General features: G+C 42.7%; 1 long non-coding RNA gene across 1 annotated transcript; it reads right to left on the bottom strand.

Annotated features, from left to right (window-relative positions):
• Positions 1-679: 679 nt before the first annotated feature.
• On the bottom strand, positions 680-3,503 carry LOC147752151 (uncharacterized). Its single transcript, XR_015314893.1, has 2 exons — positions 3,413-3,503; positions 680-1,592 (listed from the first exon to the last, which is right to left on the bottom strand). It is a non-coding gene; the product is annotated as an uncharacterized LOC147752151 (long non-coding RNA).
• Between the last annotated feature and the right edge of the window lie 9,896 nt (positions 3,504-13,399).

The following is a 13,399-nucleotide window of genomic DNA, read 5'->3' as shown; positions in this document are numbered from 1 at the left end:
TGGGCGTACTGCGACGCAACGCGAACAAAATGGCCGATATGAAGTTGGGAACTTGTTGTAACGGTAACACCACGACCTGCACTACGAAGTCAACAAAGCGTCGAGATACGCAGTCGAAAATAGAGGTAGAACTACAGTTAACGTGCGAGTCGCCATCAACTTGGGGTCAGGCGCGATTTGAGCGATTACGCACACCTAGCTCTGTCAAGCATACTAGGACAAATATTGTCCTTTAGGAACCGTATCGCATTGGTCACAGATTAGGTCACTTGTTACAAATGCAATCATTTCGAAGTTCCATATTCATGTGACACTACGATAAGTTTTGCAAATATCTATAATTCATATTGATTATTTTTTATTCTATCTACTGTACTAGTATTGATCCACGATAACGTTTTTCGATTAATGTGAATAGAACTTGTATCGATCAATGGAGTGGATCAATGAATTGGTCAGCTTATCTTTTTCTTTTCATTTGGTTCAGGGATTTTGCGAGTCTCCATGTACGTGTCTAAAGTTCTGTGAGTTCTTAGTGCGAGTGCTGGCTGTATTTCCGTGCTTAAAAGTACAAAATCTAGTAATTTCAAACGAGAGCGGAAGTCTTATTCTATTTGAGTCAATCTACTTTTTACTACCTCACACACAGTATTTATAAAAAGAACAACACTTTGCGTGATAAGCAACAAACCATAATCTAGTAATAGGTTTATAATAGGCTTTTCGCTATAGTTTATTTAATCTGAAATATACAAGCCTTTATTTCAAACTGAATCATCGTCATATGTGGTCATTTCCAAAAGCATAATTAACTCACGTCACTTTACATCTCCGCTAACCATTTGAATTTGCCCGCTCTCTTAAGCTTGCATGCAAATGCCAGTAATATTCCTTTAGCAGTAACGGCACTCATTTTTCAGAGGGTTTCGACGGATGATCCGTTTTTTAAGGTGTACGCAGTTTTTTGCACGACGCTACGGCTTCACACGTCGGGCACAATGCCACGTCGTCGACATTGTGCGTGTGACCTTTACTAGACCTGCTCAGGTTGTCGCTTCCAGCCAAGCTGCTCCAACTCGATCGTGACGAAATACTCGAAGCGGCGCGACCGGCGGCGTTGAAGAACAGTCATTCTGATGATCCGAAAAGTTTTCCGGATTGGCTGTCGCTCATCGGGTCGCTTCACCCACCACGCACCGTGGCTGTACGCATTTTCCGAGACGTTTTTTTCTTCAGCGTCACTTCTACGGGTTGGTCAATTATTTCAGATGCGACGCCGTCGTCGGCAAAGCCTTATACACATGTACAAATAGGAGTGAGTACATATAACTAATGCTACACTGTTCTGTTCGCTGTCACCAATATATGACTGGCTCTCCCGCTCGAAATTGATTCTGTACTCCCACGTAAATGTTTTCAACGCCGCGCACGTCTCTGCCGCCATGAACAACAGTAACAGCGACGTGTTTGACCGTTTTAGCTTTGGGAGACGACAGGAAAAGCATTGGAAAGACAAGTGTGCGACGTTGAAAGACGAAAGAGAGATTTAGCCAAGCTGGACGACGTGCTGTCGCAGACGTGCGTTGAAATGGCTGCAGAAAATCAGGAAACAGACAAGAAAAAAATACGGCACTAAATTATATTGAAATTCAATTTGATAAATAAAACAAAAGACGGTAACAAAGATTGATTTTAGCGGCACATCCTAAACGATTTGAAGAGAGAGACGCGATTTTTGCCAGAAGTAACGTCTAGTAATATATGCATGCAGAGATGTCGAACTTGTAGGCAGCATCGGCCGACTAAATAACAAAATGATTCTTTTAGAATTTCTCCATCAGCCGTTGATTAGATTATGGTGCCTTGTTCGATATCTAGTTATGCACAGATGTACACACAAGTATAAGTTGTGTTTTCGTCAGCTGACTGTCAGTCACGTTCTCTCTATTCATTCTTGCCGGTCTTAATCACACATGTCGTATATACAACTCAATGAGAAAATATCACAAGATGTAGAGGGGTCGATAACTACAATGCCGGAAGTGTTAGACGTTGCAACGTTGTTTCCAGGTGGGGCAAGTATCTTACATGAGTTGTGATATAAATAAGACCTATAGACTCGTAATTGTGTAAACATGACAATAGCTATGGTATAGTTACATAGTTCTACGCCTACGCAACGAGGATAAATTGTTGCGGGTCAAGTGTGGTTTTAACTACTAAAGCATTGTATTCACACGTAGCTCATTAAACCGAGTCATGTCATCTGAAACAATTGTTCGAGATGGACACAACGAGCTATTCAGTCGTAAGTATCTAAAAAGTTCCATTTGTAAGTTGAAACTATTCCTAAATACTGCTGCGTCACGTCATGAGCACAACGGCATCTATTCACCAGTATATCCAGCCGACCCGTCTGTTGTTGGATCGTACGATCCGTCCACAGCTAACATTATTCGGGATGTAAGGAAATCGTAGGAACTTGTCTGTAACACGTTCAGTATATCACTACAGTAGCCTGTTAGGTTCAGGCACCTAATGGCAAACACCCTGCGTCGGCGTCAGCACGCCGAGATCAACAGAGTTCGATCTGTTTGTTGTCGCTGTCGTCGTCGTCGTCGTCGTCGATGGCGGTGTTGTTATTGTTGTTGAACAACAATAATAGTACGTCTTGTCACGTTTCTATCCATCTGATCTGGGCTAACCGAGTTTGGTAACTTGCTGAAAAATTCATACCAGCTGGAGTTTGTATGATTCCACTAACCAATTTGTACGATGGTTTTCTGCATCTAGCGAATATTTACAGGAAAGCTGGATTCGTTGATATCCTAAGCAATATATAAGCGTCTAATAATTATTGAAGGTCATGCTCAATCTCACGCATGCGATCAGAGGACTGGTGGCCAGACCACTGCGTGCCCCTAAGATTAGAAGCCCAATACGTTACCCATCACTGGTGAAGTAACAGGCACAACCAATCCTACATGCATTTCGGGTCTGATCCCCAATTGTCTCGTGGTTCACTGTCGTATCGGTCACCTTCCATACGGCGGTATAAAGTAACGACAATTTCGAATGCCTAGTTGTCCCTTCCCGACTTCCCATGTTACTGACACCGGTGTCAGGAACCGTCGTGGTTACTTAAATGTATTGTGAACAATGCAAACCCGAATTGTGTGCTAGGACCGAAACAACCGTAGCGCAGAAGTCACAATGCGATCGTCAGGAAGCAGCAGTCACACTGATATCCAGTGCTCGTTGCCTACCGAAGACAACGTATCTACTCGTAGAAGGCAGCGAATTAAGCGCACACGAGAAGCTTTCGTCGTCCAAAGTGAAGCTTACGTCGTCTGCGTAGAAGCGCATGGTAAAAAGAAGTGGATACGTAGACTTAATATACATGAGCACGTACATATCGTTTTATTTCCGTATAGGCCTATCTGATTGGCCCTTACAGTTCTACGGAGCAACTGCGAACAGGAGAACAAGCGGATACGGGGCCCGTGCACAACGTCAGCTTGGCTGGTTCTACGCCGACTGCCCTTTACGTTTGGTGTCGCTATGACGTTGCTACTGCTCAGTAAGCGAGTCAATGAGGCGCTCACTTACTACCGCCAAAGCACACACGAATCAAATGCGAGTGGTGTGGCTTCACAGTCCGTCGAGTGTTTGTTTCATAGTCTTCGCACCCCGTTGCTCGTCCACCCGCCATTCCGTCGGTCGCCATCACCGCCCAGAAGGACGCATCGGGCTGGCTCTTATTTGCTATCATTCATCGTGTGCCTACGGCGACAACTGTAGCTTCCGTCGGAAGGAAGGGCGGTGCCTGTCGCCACAAGTGGATGGCACGGCGACTTTGCTGCCGAGAACCATTTTGGTGCGATTCTGATCCTGTACTACTAATACTAGTGTCAATACAATCACTTGGTGACTCAGTAGTCGAACGGAGTTGACTGCTATAGAACATAAACAACATTTCGAGCGGCTGGCAGACTGCAGCTTCGCTGATGGTGGCGGTCGGGTCTCGCCATCACCCGCACAGCATCCGGCAATAGCACGTGGCTTTAGTGAAATTGTGATGCTTCTACGTGATCTATACTCTGACCATTACGATGTACTCGCATTTGTTTGTATATTAATGACGCCGAAGATCTTTCTTGTTTCTCTTATCTACTTCGTTACCAGGTACACCGAGCGACTATATTGATGCCACGGAGGGCAGCGAATGTTTGCACTTTGTTTCTACCGAACTACACACAAACAGTGGAAGGTGAAATAAAATGTATGTACAAAAAACCGTCCTTTTTTTCTCTACTTAGAAGACGTGTTAGGTGGGAAAGAAGTGGGATCTTGTAAATCATTACCGGAAAGACTTGAACGGCCGCTAATGGCTTGTCCATGTCAACATGTGAATGCGCCAATAAACATAAACATGTTACGGGTAGCCATTGTACCTCACACTGATTTATTACGAGTGCTGGTTGCAAGAACTGGTTAGAATTCTTACGGGTTCACTAAGAGCAGTGATTTTCGAAAAGCGTTTACATGCAAAAAAACATTGCCCAATATGTAGTGGTCAAAAGGAGTGACCCCTCGTCAGTGACAAGACTGCTTGAAGGTAGTTTGCTAAACTTAAAAACAGTATCTTTGCCCTATGTACCCCTGCACCCCGGTCGTCCGTTTGAGATCAGTGGCCAACAACTCGTTATTTACAGAGAAAATGGGCTACAAAGAGTCGGCTTACGAGAGGCACCTTTAACATATTGAATTTTACGAAAAATATGGATCTGAGTACTTCATTTGCAGTTGAAAAAGACCGCAATTAACTTCTGGTGAGAGTAGAAAAGTTCTATACATTGAAAAAACAATTGACAAGGAACTGTATGTAGCGACGCAGCAAACAGGATCCGACAGACGAGGCAAAAGTCATCCTTTTCGAGGACAATGCCAGATCGCGCATTGGTTATTCTGCGCCTCCGTACGTTCGAGACCTTGGGTCGGAATTGGAAAATGCAATTGCTATAGTACAGCTGATTATGAAGAGGGTCTCTAAAATTGGCTGGAAAATTTCTTCGGTATCAGACCTAAAAGTGAGGTAAAAAGAGGGACTGGTTAAATAAATTGATTGAGAGTGATAGTAAATACATAATAAATTGTTGTTTCGATACGGTGTGTCTTTTACTTGGCGAAAAAAAAAAACTACACCACATTCTAAACAGTCTAATAACATTTGGTAGTAAAGAGCTTTTCAAATCTGATAGCACCAACCAGCAGATATGGTAACCTAGTTCGGTTTGTTGAGAACATTTACTCTACAAATATGAAAGTCCATTGATTTGCAGCTATTTTAAGATTGATCGCGTGGAAATCCTTAAACCGTAAAAAACCTTAGCGAATAATCGTCTGGCCTATTTTACGTTTCTGTGAGCGAAAGGCATGCAGGACAACAATGATAAGTCTTGTGGTTATGTCAACAAAGGTATGTGGGTACGTACAGCATATAATGATCACTTGTTATGAACCGAAACCATAAAGCCCTCATTAACATACGTCGTCGTACCGTTACAACAATGTAGTACAATAACGCTTATTATGTTTCCTACAGCGCCGGCATCTACCACGTTGCTATTTACATAAAACGTAAATAAAAACTTTTTACATAACGTTACGAGTTGACTTGCGAATATTCGTTTAAGTGCCAGGCTGAAATAGCGCTCCATTTTCTACTCCATATGTTTCACTTCGCAAGGGTTGTACGTTGGTCAAGGACTGGGCAAATGGCGTTTCTCGATGGTGATAATGCCGACGGTGAGCGATCAAATCATTACAGCCATATCGTCCACTTTGCGAACTCTGTATTTTACTGCTACGAGCAATTGCGAAAGAGCTCTTTGCCAAGCTCATATGCCAACCAGCCCGAAGCAACCGGGCGTAAGCTGTCGACACTTCTTTAAAGTAGTGATAGTGGCGACGGTTCTTTCCTCTAATACCTTGTATCTTCTTCGATTAAACGTCAATACTAACAAATTCTTATTTCTTCGCGTGTCATCTGTATCGCCGCCAGAGCATCCCTATCGTTCGTGGACGCTTTCAAGCACAAATGCGCCTACAGACACTTCTTCATCCATCCCTTCACCTCAAACCCCCTTACCCCTAGACCCTTACTCCTTCGCGCTTGATCACTTGTTTGACCACAATCTATTCGAAGGAAATACTTGAGAAGTCAAAAATGCTAACCAATAACAGCTAGAGAAAAAAAAACTATTCTAGTAAAACACTAACTTCTTTAGCGGAATAGGCCGTTGTCGACGCGTCATGGGGTCGTCGAATGCTGCCACAATGCAGCACGCCCTGTAAACTTGGACCGGACGAGAGCAGAGAGCTTTTCATTTTGCTCTCTGTAGATACAGTAGCTATGTATGAAACGCCCGTTTGGTTCGAGTGCCTGAGCAGCAATCGTTTGTTAATTTCGGCCAGCGGCCAGGCCAACTATGCGCATTCGCTGGTTACAAGCTATATTCAACAGTTACATGGTGGTAATGTTACGTACCGGCAGAATCCAACGACGGATTCAGCACAACTCGTTTCCTGTTTGTCCTTTGTCTCGTCAGCTGGCCAACTCAGTCTATGCAGTAGCGGCAACAAGCGCCTTGCGGCGTCAACAAAAACACCGACAGGGTATCCTCCGTAGCTCAGTGTAGTTCCTAGGCGCCATGGGCTGTTCGGGTGTTTTCGTCGGAGTTATCAAAGTCGCCTAGATTGCATTTTGTCGTACTTTTTTTAAACTGACGCTCTTTAAAAATCCAACTGGCCTATGCACAGGTAGACAGATAGAACTAACGGTACTCAGTCTAGTTAACTAGTTACTAGCTAGTTACTAGTTACAGCAAGGGAACGGGGAGGAACATTGGCAAATACAGTCGTGAGGTTAATAATAATCACATCATTCATCTTGCTGTGGGTAGCCCGATTCCGTAAGACTGCGCATAGGTAGCACGCTGCCTGCTGTTCACTATAGACATTGAGCATAATACCAAACAAGATCAATAGGGGTAGCCTGATTTAGTGGAAATATGTTTAGGTTGATTGCAATGTTGAATGTATTTGGATCATCGTATTTCTGCGAAAAAAGGCCGATAATCGATGTCTCTTGTTTGGCTGATGATAGCCCGTTCGCCACATCAGTCATCACTTACCGATCTTCTAAGCTACGATTCTTCCACCTGCTGAAGAGGGTTGAATAGCCAATGCTTGTTTGGACATTGGCTGTTTGGCTAGGACAAAAAAGGAACTCAATTGAGAGCTTGCTGCATTTAGCATACATAGCCGTAACACTGCTAAGTCCTTCCGCCATCTTCTACGAACTCGAGAAGCGTTTCATAAGTACTATTCTATAGGCAGACACATGCACACGCAGGGTGTTCAGGAAGTGCGTACGATTAAATAGCGCGATAACTTTGGGCCTTCGACACGCGGCCGTCGTCGCCCCGTTGTTACCATCACAACTGAGGACATCTATAACATTTCTATATCTAAATTATTCTAGATCAGCCTACGATCTCTGTAACAATAAACCGCTTCCCCCATACTGTTATATAAAGGATCTGTAACAAAGCTAAGTAAGTTGGAAGATCGGTGAGGAGTATGCTACTTTGATAGATTATAACATAGCGTTAAGCAGAGAATTTTTTCCAGGAGACCGAAAAGTTGTATCGAAATACACAGTCCTGCATTGAAAATGATGTGCTTGGATTAGTTTTTGGTTTGAGTTAATAATTATTTAATTACTATATTTTTCTAGGCCCATAGGTTCATAGCATTCTATTGGCTGTCTTTAAATCGCGAATCAATAGGGACGTACTGCCTCGCACTATTTTGACGACCCGTCAGGTTTAATGCAAAAGCAAAGTCTGAATCAACCTATTGGTATCTCCGCACACAATGTAATTATATATACAGATTGAGCTAACTGAACTGGAGTTCCCGGTGAGACTGCATCTAAACAAGTACAAATACTTTAAGGGTATCTCAAAGAAATCCTTTGTGCTGGAAGCGTCATTTCTGACGGTTATTTTTATTCAATAGAAGTACCATTGATCGCGATTAGATCTTCGATTCGGGTCCAAAAGCAGTCACCTGTACTTTTCGAAATATTCGTTCTTTGGTCTTCAAATATTTTTTTAATAGAAACCGTGGGACAAAAAAACTGTGTTGGTAGGCGTAAATTCGTCACTCAAATAAGTTATTTGCGGCGCAACTAAGTTTTAAGTTAATAGCAAGCCAAAAGCCCAGAAAATATAAGAGCGTAAAACGACCAGAGTCATCTAAACGATGCGAAAAATCTCAAAAAAAAATTAACTGCTGTAGCAGCTTACATAGGACCTTTGGTTCATTTATTCAGCTACCGCTAGCAACGTGTCTTGTCTGTGCGTGACGTGACACGGACCCCATTTGTTCCAGTATCACAATTATTTCTACTCCACTCATGTAGTCTGCTGTAGCGGGCCACCGTGTGTCATCACCACCCGTATCTATCATACACATCTCGACCGTGATGGCGAGCAGGGGCCTCGTCAATGTCTTCCAACGGCCCTTGTTTTCTCCTTCTGTGAGTCTGTGTTTCGTTTCGCCACCAGGATTTCAGAATAGCTCGAGATCGAAATCCGAAACTTTCGATACGTAAACCTCTTGGCGGGATATGCCATTGAAGAGGACTTAGTGCCGCCACTCAGAATTAATGGCGGTGTTCCGTAGTGCCTCATAATCCCTTTTTCTCTCCACACCTTAAACTTCTCAAATGCCCTTTTCTTTGCCACGGTCTGGGCAGGAGTGGACGTGGCCGTCCCATTTCTGATCTGCTTCTCTATATGGCGATCCGTCGCGACGAGTAGCGTTGTATACTGCGTTCTGGCGACACTTTTTCGTTTCCCTCTTTTTGAAGGCTGCTTTCGACTTCTTTTGGAACGATCAGGCCCCACCAACGGCGTTTGTCCTAGGGGAAGTTGTTCGTATAGCAATGATATTAGAAATCTTGTTGAAAAATACAGTTGCTTGATGCATAAAAGGGGTAGAGTGATCAGTTCATTATCGTAGCTACTGAACGAAATTGTAGCAGCCATCGGGTAAGATTAACAAGAAACGAGTATGTAAGAATATGTTAAGATGCAAAACACTGGCCAGTGTTACCACAATGTTGCGTTTGGTGGTTTTAAAGAATTTGGATTTGATCCCTGATAGACTCGCCTGGTGCGCTGTGGTTCTGTAAGCGATTTGTCTGATAATTAGTGGTGACCCCAGACAATTCATTCGAGATAATTTTTATAGGTGTCATTATCTCTACGAACAGTTCACATTTGTGCACTGCCTTCAAAGAAAATTACAGCATGATAAAATGGACAACCCATTATCTATCAACGGTTACTTTAGATCTGTCTTGCATTTTCATCACTGTTATTGCCTCATTATCTGATGGTTTCTAGTGACTAGCGTTATTGGCGCTAGCGAATTATTCTCGCGTGTATATATATGGATATACATATTATTAAACGTCCATGTACGCTTTTTTCTCACAGATGCAGTTTATGAAACTCTTAACATAGTCAGGTAGCTGAATACTGCACTGTTTGTTTGTTACCTTCTCGGTGTATGTATATATATATATATATGGAGAGCGATCGAACTTACCGGATGAAGACACTGCCCGCAAGTATAACAGATTGACGAGCACCGATTTGATGAATCACACTGTATCACTATCATCAGAATCGATTCGACTTTGCTATTTATTGTGTGCGTACTGGATTTGGATACAACACAACACTGAACTGTTAAACAACCCAGTTTCGAGAGGATGACCTATTTTACTCACTGGCCACATTTAGGCCAGGAACAGGAGTCCAAGGTCGTGCAGAGGTTACGGGTTAAGAATGAGCTAAAAATGCTGACGATTGAAAAGACCGAGACTAAAAGTTCAGAGAAACTTGCCTATTTGCGCTGAAAACAGTTGATGATTTGAATTGGGCCGCTGAAAGGAAGGCTACAACGACAAGGGCTTCTGTAAAGGACCAACGCAGACGAACTGTTGCAGTCTCTTAAAACCATGCAAAAAGTAGCAGTTTACTAAATTTCTAACAGTGAACCGCTTGCCCGTCATCTATTTGTCGTAACGTAATGACAACGGCAGATTATAGTAGGAATCGTACGTTTTCCCTAAGCGGATGTTCACTGATTTTGATTAAATTATAAAATACCTAAACAACATCAGTAACAGTAACAATAATAAGAATAACGGTAATAGAAAATGTGATTGTGTGAGATACATACCTATTCTATAGATACGATATTGGATACGGCAGAAATATACAAGTTGAATACGATCTCTTATCGGACAGTGTGCATGAACTTGATCATTTGTTAGTTTCCTGAAGTTCTGTGGAACATTCGGTAAGCTTAGGCCTATAAGTGTGACGTCTGACACCGTCTTTGCAGAAGGACACAGTTGTGAGAAGAACATTTTTAATATCTATCTATGTAAGATTACTAAGTTTACTTGTTGACAATCTGCTCAATCATCTCAATATATGTACTAATTAAACACGAAGTAAGAACGCTTTCTTCACAAGTATAATGAAACTTTTTTTTTTTACACAACTTTACAAAATTTTTTCGTAGTAGCCGGCAGATGTTTTTTTGTGGTAATTGTATTCGAAAGAGCAAATGATGGCTGTTATTGTATGCAGCATCGGTTTCCTGGAAGGCGTTAGATAGGTAAGTGATTTCTAACTTCTATGTGTCGATAAGAGCACGAATGATTGATAAATCTATCTGACACAGCACTCAGGTTTAAAAATAGACGTTTGCTTCTCTCATTTTCATATAGATAGCTTCCGCGAGAAAGTCCCGAGCTCTCATTTATAGTAACAAAACATTTCTTCACAGTTTTAACAAGACACTCACACTTTCCAATAGGCGCACGTCAAGCTCCACATCTGTTTCGCGTAGAAATTCAAGAAACGCTTCTAACGTTATGCGATTGAATCAGTATATCAGGACAACAACTACATGAAAAAGGGACGACCCAATTTAAGTGTAATAGTTTGATCTGTCATAGCAATGGAAAGCCAGAGGGAGAATTGGTGGCCGTGGGGGTGTTATGTACCGTAGCAGTGATGTCACTCCTCATAGGAGTCCAAGCCAGATACGCATCCGATTTTTGGCTTGGTACGGTAGCGGTAGTAGCAAGTGTAGTAATAGTGGTGAAGGGAAACCTGGACGAAGCGATGAAGAACGTTATCGTCAGCATCACACCTGGATAACTTCTGGATGGATGCATGTCTGTATGGAGCCGCCTCTTCCTAGCCTTTCTACCGATGTCTCTTAGCAATTCATGCCGTCTGGCCCATCTGGCTGAGCACCCAGCCAGTGCGAAGATGAAATAACAGAGAGAACGAAAGAGCAGGCCAAGCAAGCGGCCTTAAAAAATGGTTTGCTTTTAGCCGGCTTGCTCTTTCGTCCTTACAAGCGATCTCTGATATCGTAGCGTCACTTGTAGAGGCCTGCGAGATGGCAGCGTGGGTTTCGAACAGAGACCCTAGAAATATCCTTTGTCCCATTACAAGTTGAAAGACGTAGCCCCAAGGTAGCAATGTTTAGCGGGTGGTGGACGCAATCCGCACAAGCACACAACGTTCGTTGAAAGCCCTGGAAACCTATGAACGAGCGTAACTTATATCTGTCCCCTCGGCTAAATTCGGAACGGCGCGTGTGAGTAACAAAATCTATATTATTGCCTCTTTGTGTAAAAGAAAACTGACTATTAATAATTAATATCGTTCCTAAAAATATGATAAATTACTTTTTTTTCTTAGAGAAGACTTTCAGATTCATGTTCAGTTTGATTAATCCTCACAGTACTGTGTTTAGAATGATAGGGAATAACTTCCAAAGTAGAAGAGTGGTATATGCAAATGACCGTATTAAAATGTCGGCTTATCGAATAGAGGCTATCCAGTTATTAAATGACCTTTGCCCCTTTCTATATATATATATATATATATATATATATATATATATATATATATGTGAACAGTGGACAGCATGAAAGCGGGTCAGGGGGTGCGTTCCTGCGGACTGAGGTAGCTCTCACCGAGTTGGGCGTATTCAGTTGACCAGTTTCTGCACCAAGTACTACTAAAGCGTCCAAACTGCAATCGAGGTAATTAAAAGTAATGCTATTACAAAATTTCCACATTGTCAAAGATTGATGATAATAGACATTAACGAAAATTGTGTTTACGAATGTGATACATGGGTAACGTCACAGTTTAAAAAAACCAATATGCGAGAACCATTTAGTACGGAGAGATACAATGCACTCATGTGCACTTGTCATTTTAGTTACTAAAATGAATACGAATACAGGATTTCATAATCCTAGCCTATCAGCCGCCGAAAACTGCGTAATACGTCGCATCTTATACGAATACAGGCCAGGCGCGCACGTCAAAGAGTCTGTGTTGACATACTGTGCTACTAATCGCAGAAGTCCCACCCGCCCTGTCATGCGCCCGGTTACCGCATGCCGCTATGGTCCTTGAGTCTCCATCGAACGCGTAGTCTTGCCTCGTTTACTCTTGAAAACGAGTTCTCTTTGCGCCGTGCTTAACGATTAATAGTCCACATACGATTATCTACAGAAGAGTAGTAGATTGTACGTTAGGCCAGCTTCGTAAATGAAGCAGTCGTAACCGCTGTCAACCAATTAAGAGTTCAGCCATCTGATACGGGATGTCGTCTGCTACTGCTGCTGTTCGATCCTTTTTTCGATGACCTGCTCCCGTTCGTCAACTTCAGCTGACTGTGTACGTAGATGTTGTCCTATGATTACGCTACTGCTATACATCTAGGTTCTATAACAACAGTGGCATGGTAATAATAACAGCAGTATAAGTAGTAAACCTACTTTGACTTTCAGCAAGCTGCTGTGTACATACGACAACAGTTTAGCTCTGGTGACGCGCTAAGGTGATTGTGAAGAGTGAGTGCCAAAAGCAGAACGAGGAGCCAGTTGTTGAACCAATTTATATCGTAGATTGAGACGAAGTAGTTACTTTTCTGGCTACCGACCCGAGTTAGCTATCGATGGCCGGAGAGGACTCGCGTCATAAAGATAAAGTGGTAGGGCGGATACAGACTCGTTCTCCCTGACTCGTTACTACAGCCGTCCACGTTCGCCGTATCGCTGTCTCGGACTTCTCTCGTATCTCGCTAGGTGATGACCACGTCAGGGGGACGATACGGATGCTGGCCATTGTTTACAATATAATTTGTGTGTATGTGCATCTAGAAAGAAGGAGGAAACAGACCTTGTTTTGAAGCAGGGTACATCCGCTTGGTTCAT

The sequence above is a fragment of the Varroa jacobsoni genome, unplaced genomic scaffold (genome assembly GCF_002532875.2).
Source record: "Varroa jacobsoni isolate VJ856 unplaced genomic scaffold, vjacob_1.0 scaffold_1457, whole genome shotgun sequence".
NCBI lineage: Eukaryota > Metazoa > Arthropoda > Arachnida > Mesostigmata > Varroidae > Varroa > Varroa jacobsoni.
This window is presented reverse-complemented; position numbering and strand designations above follow the sequence as displayed.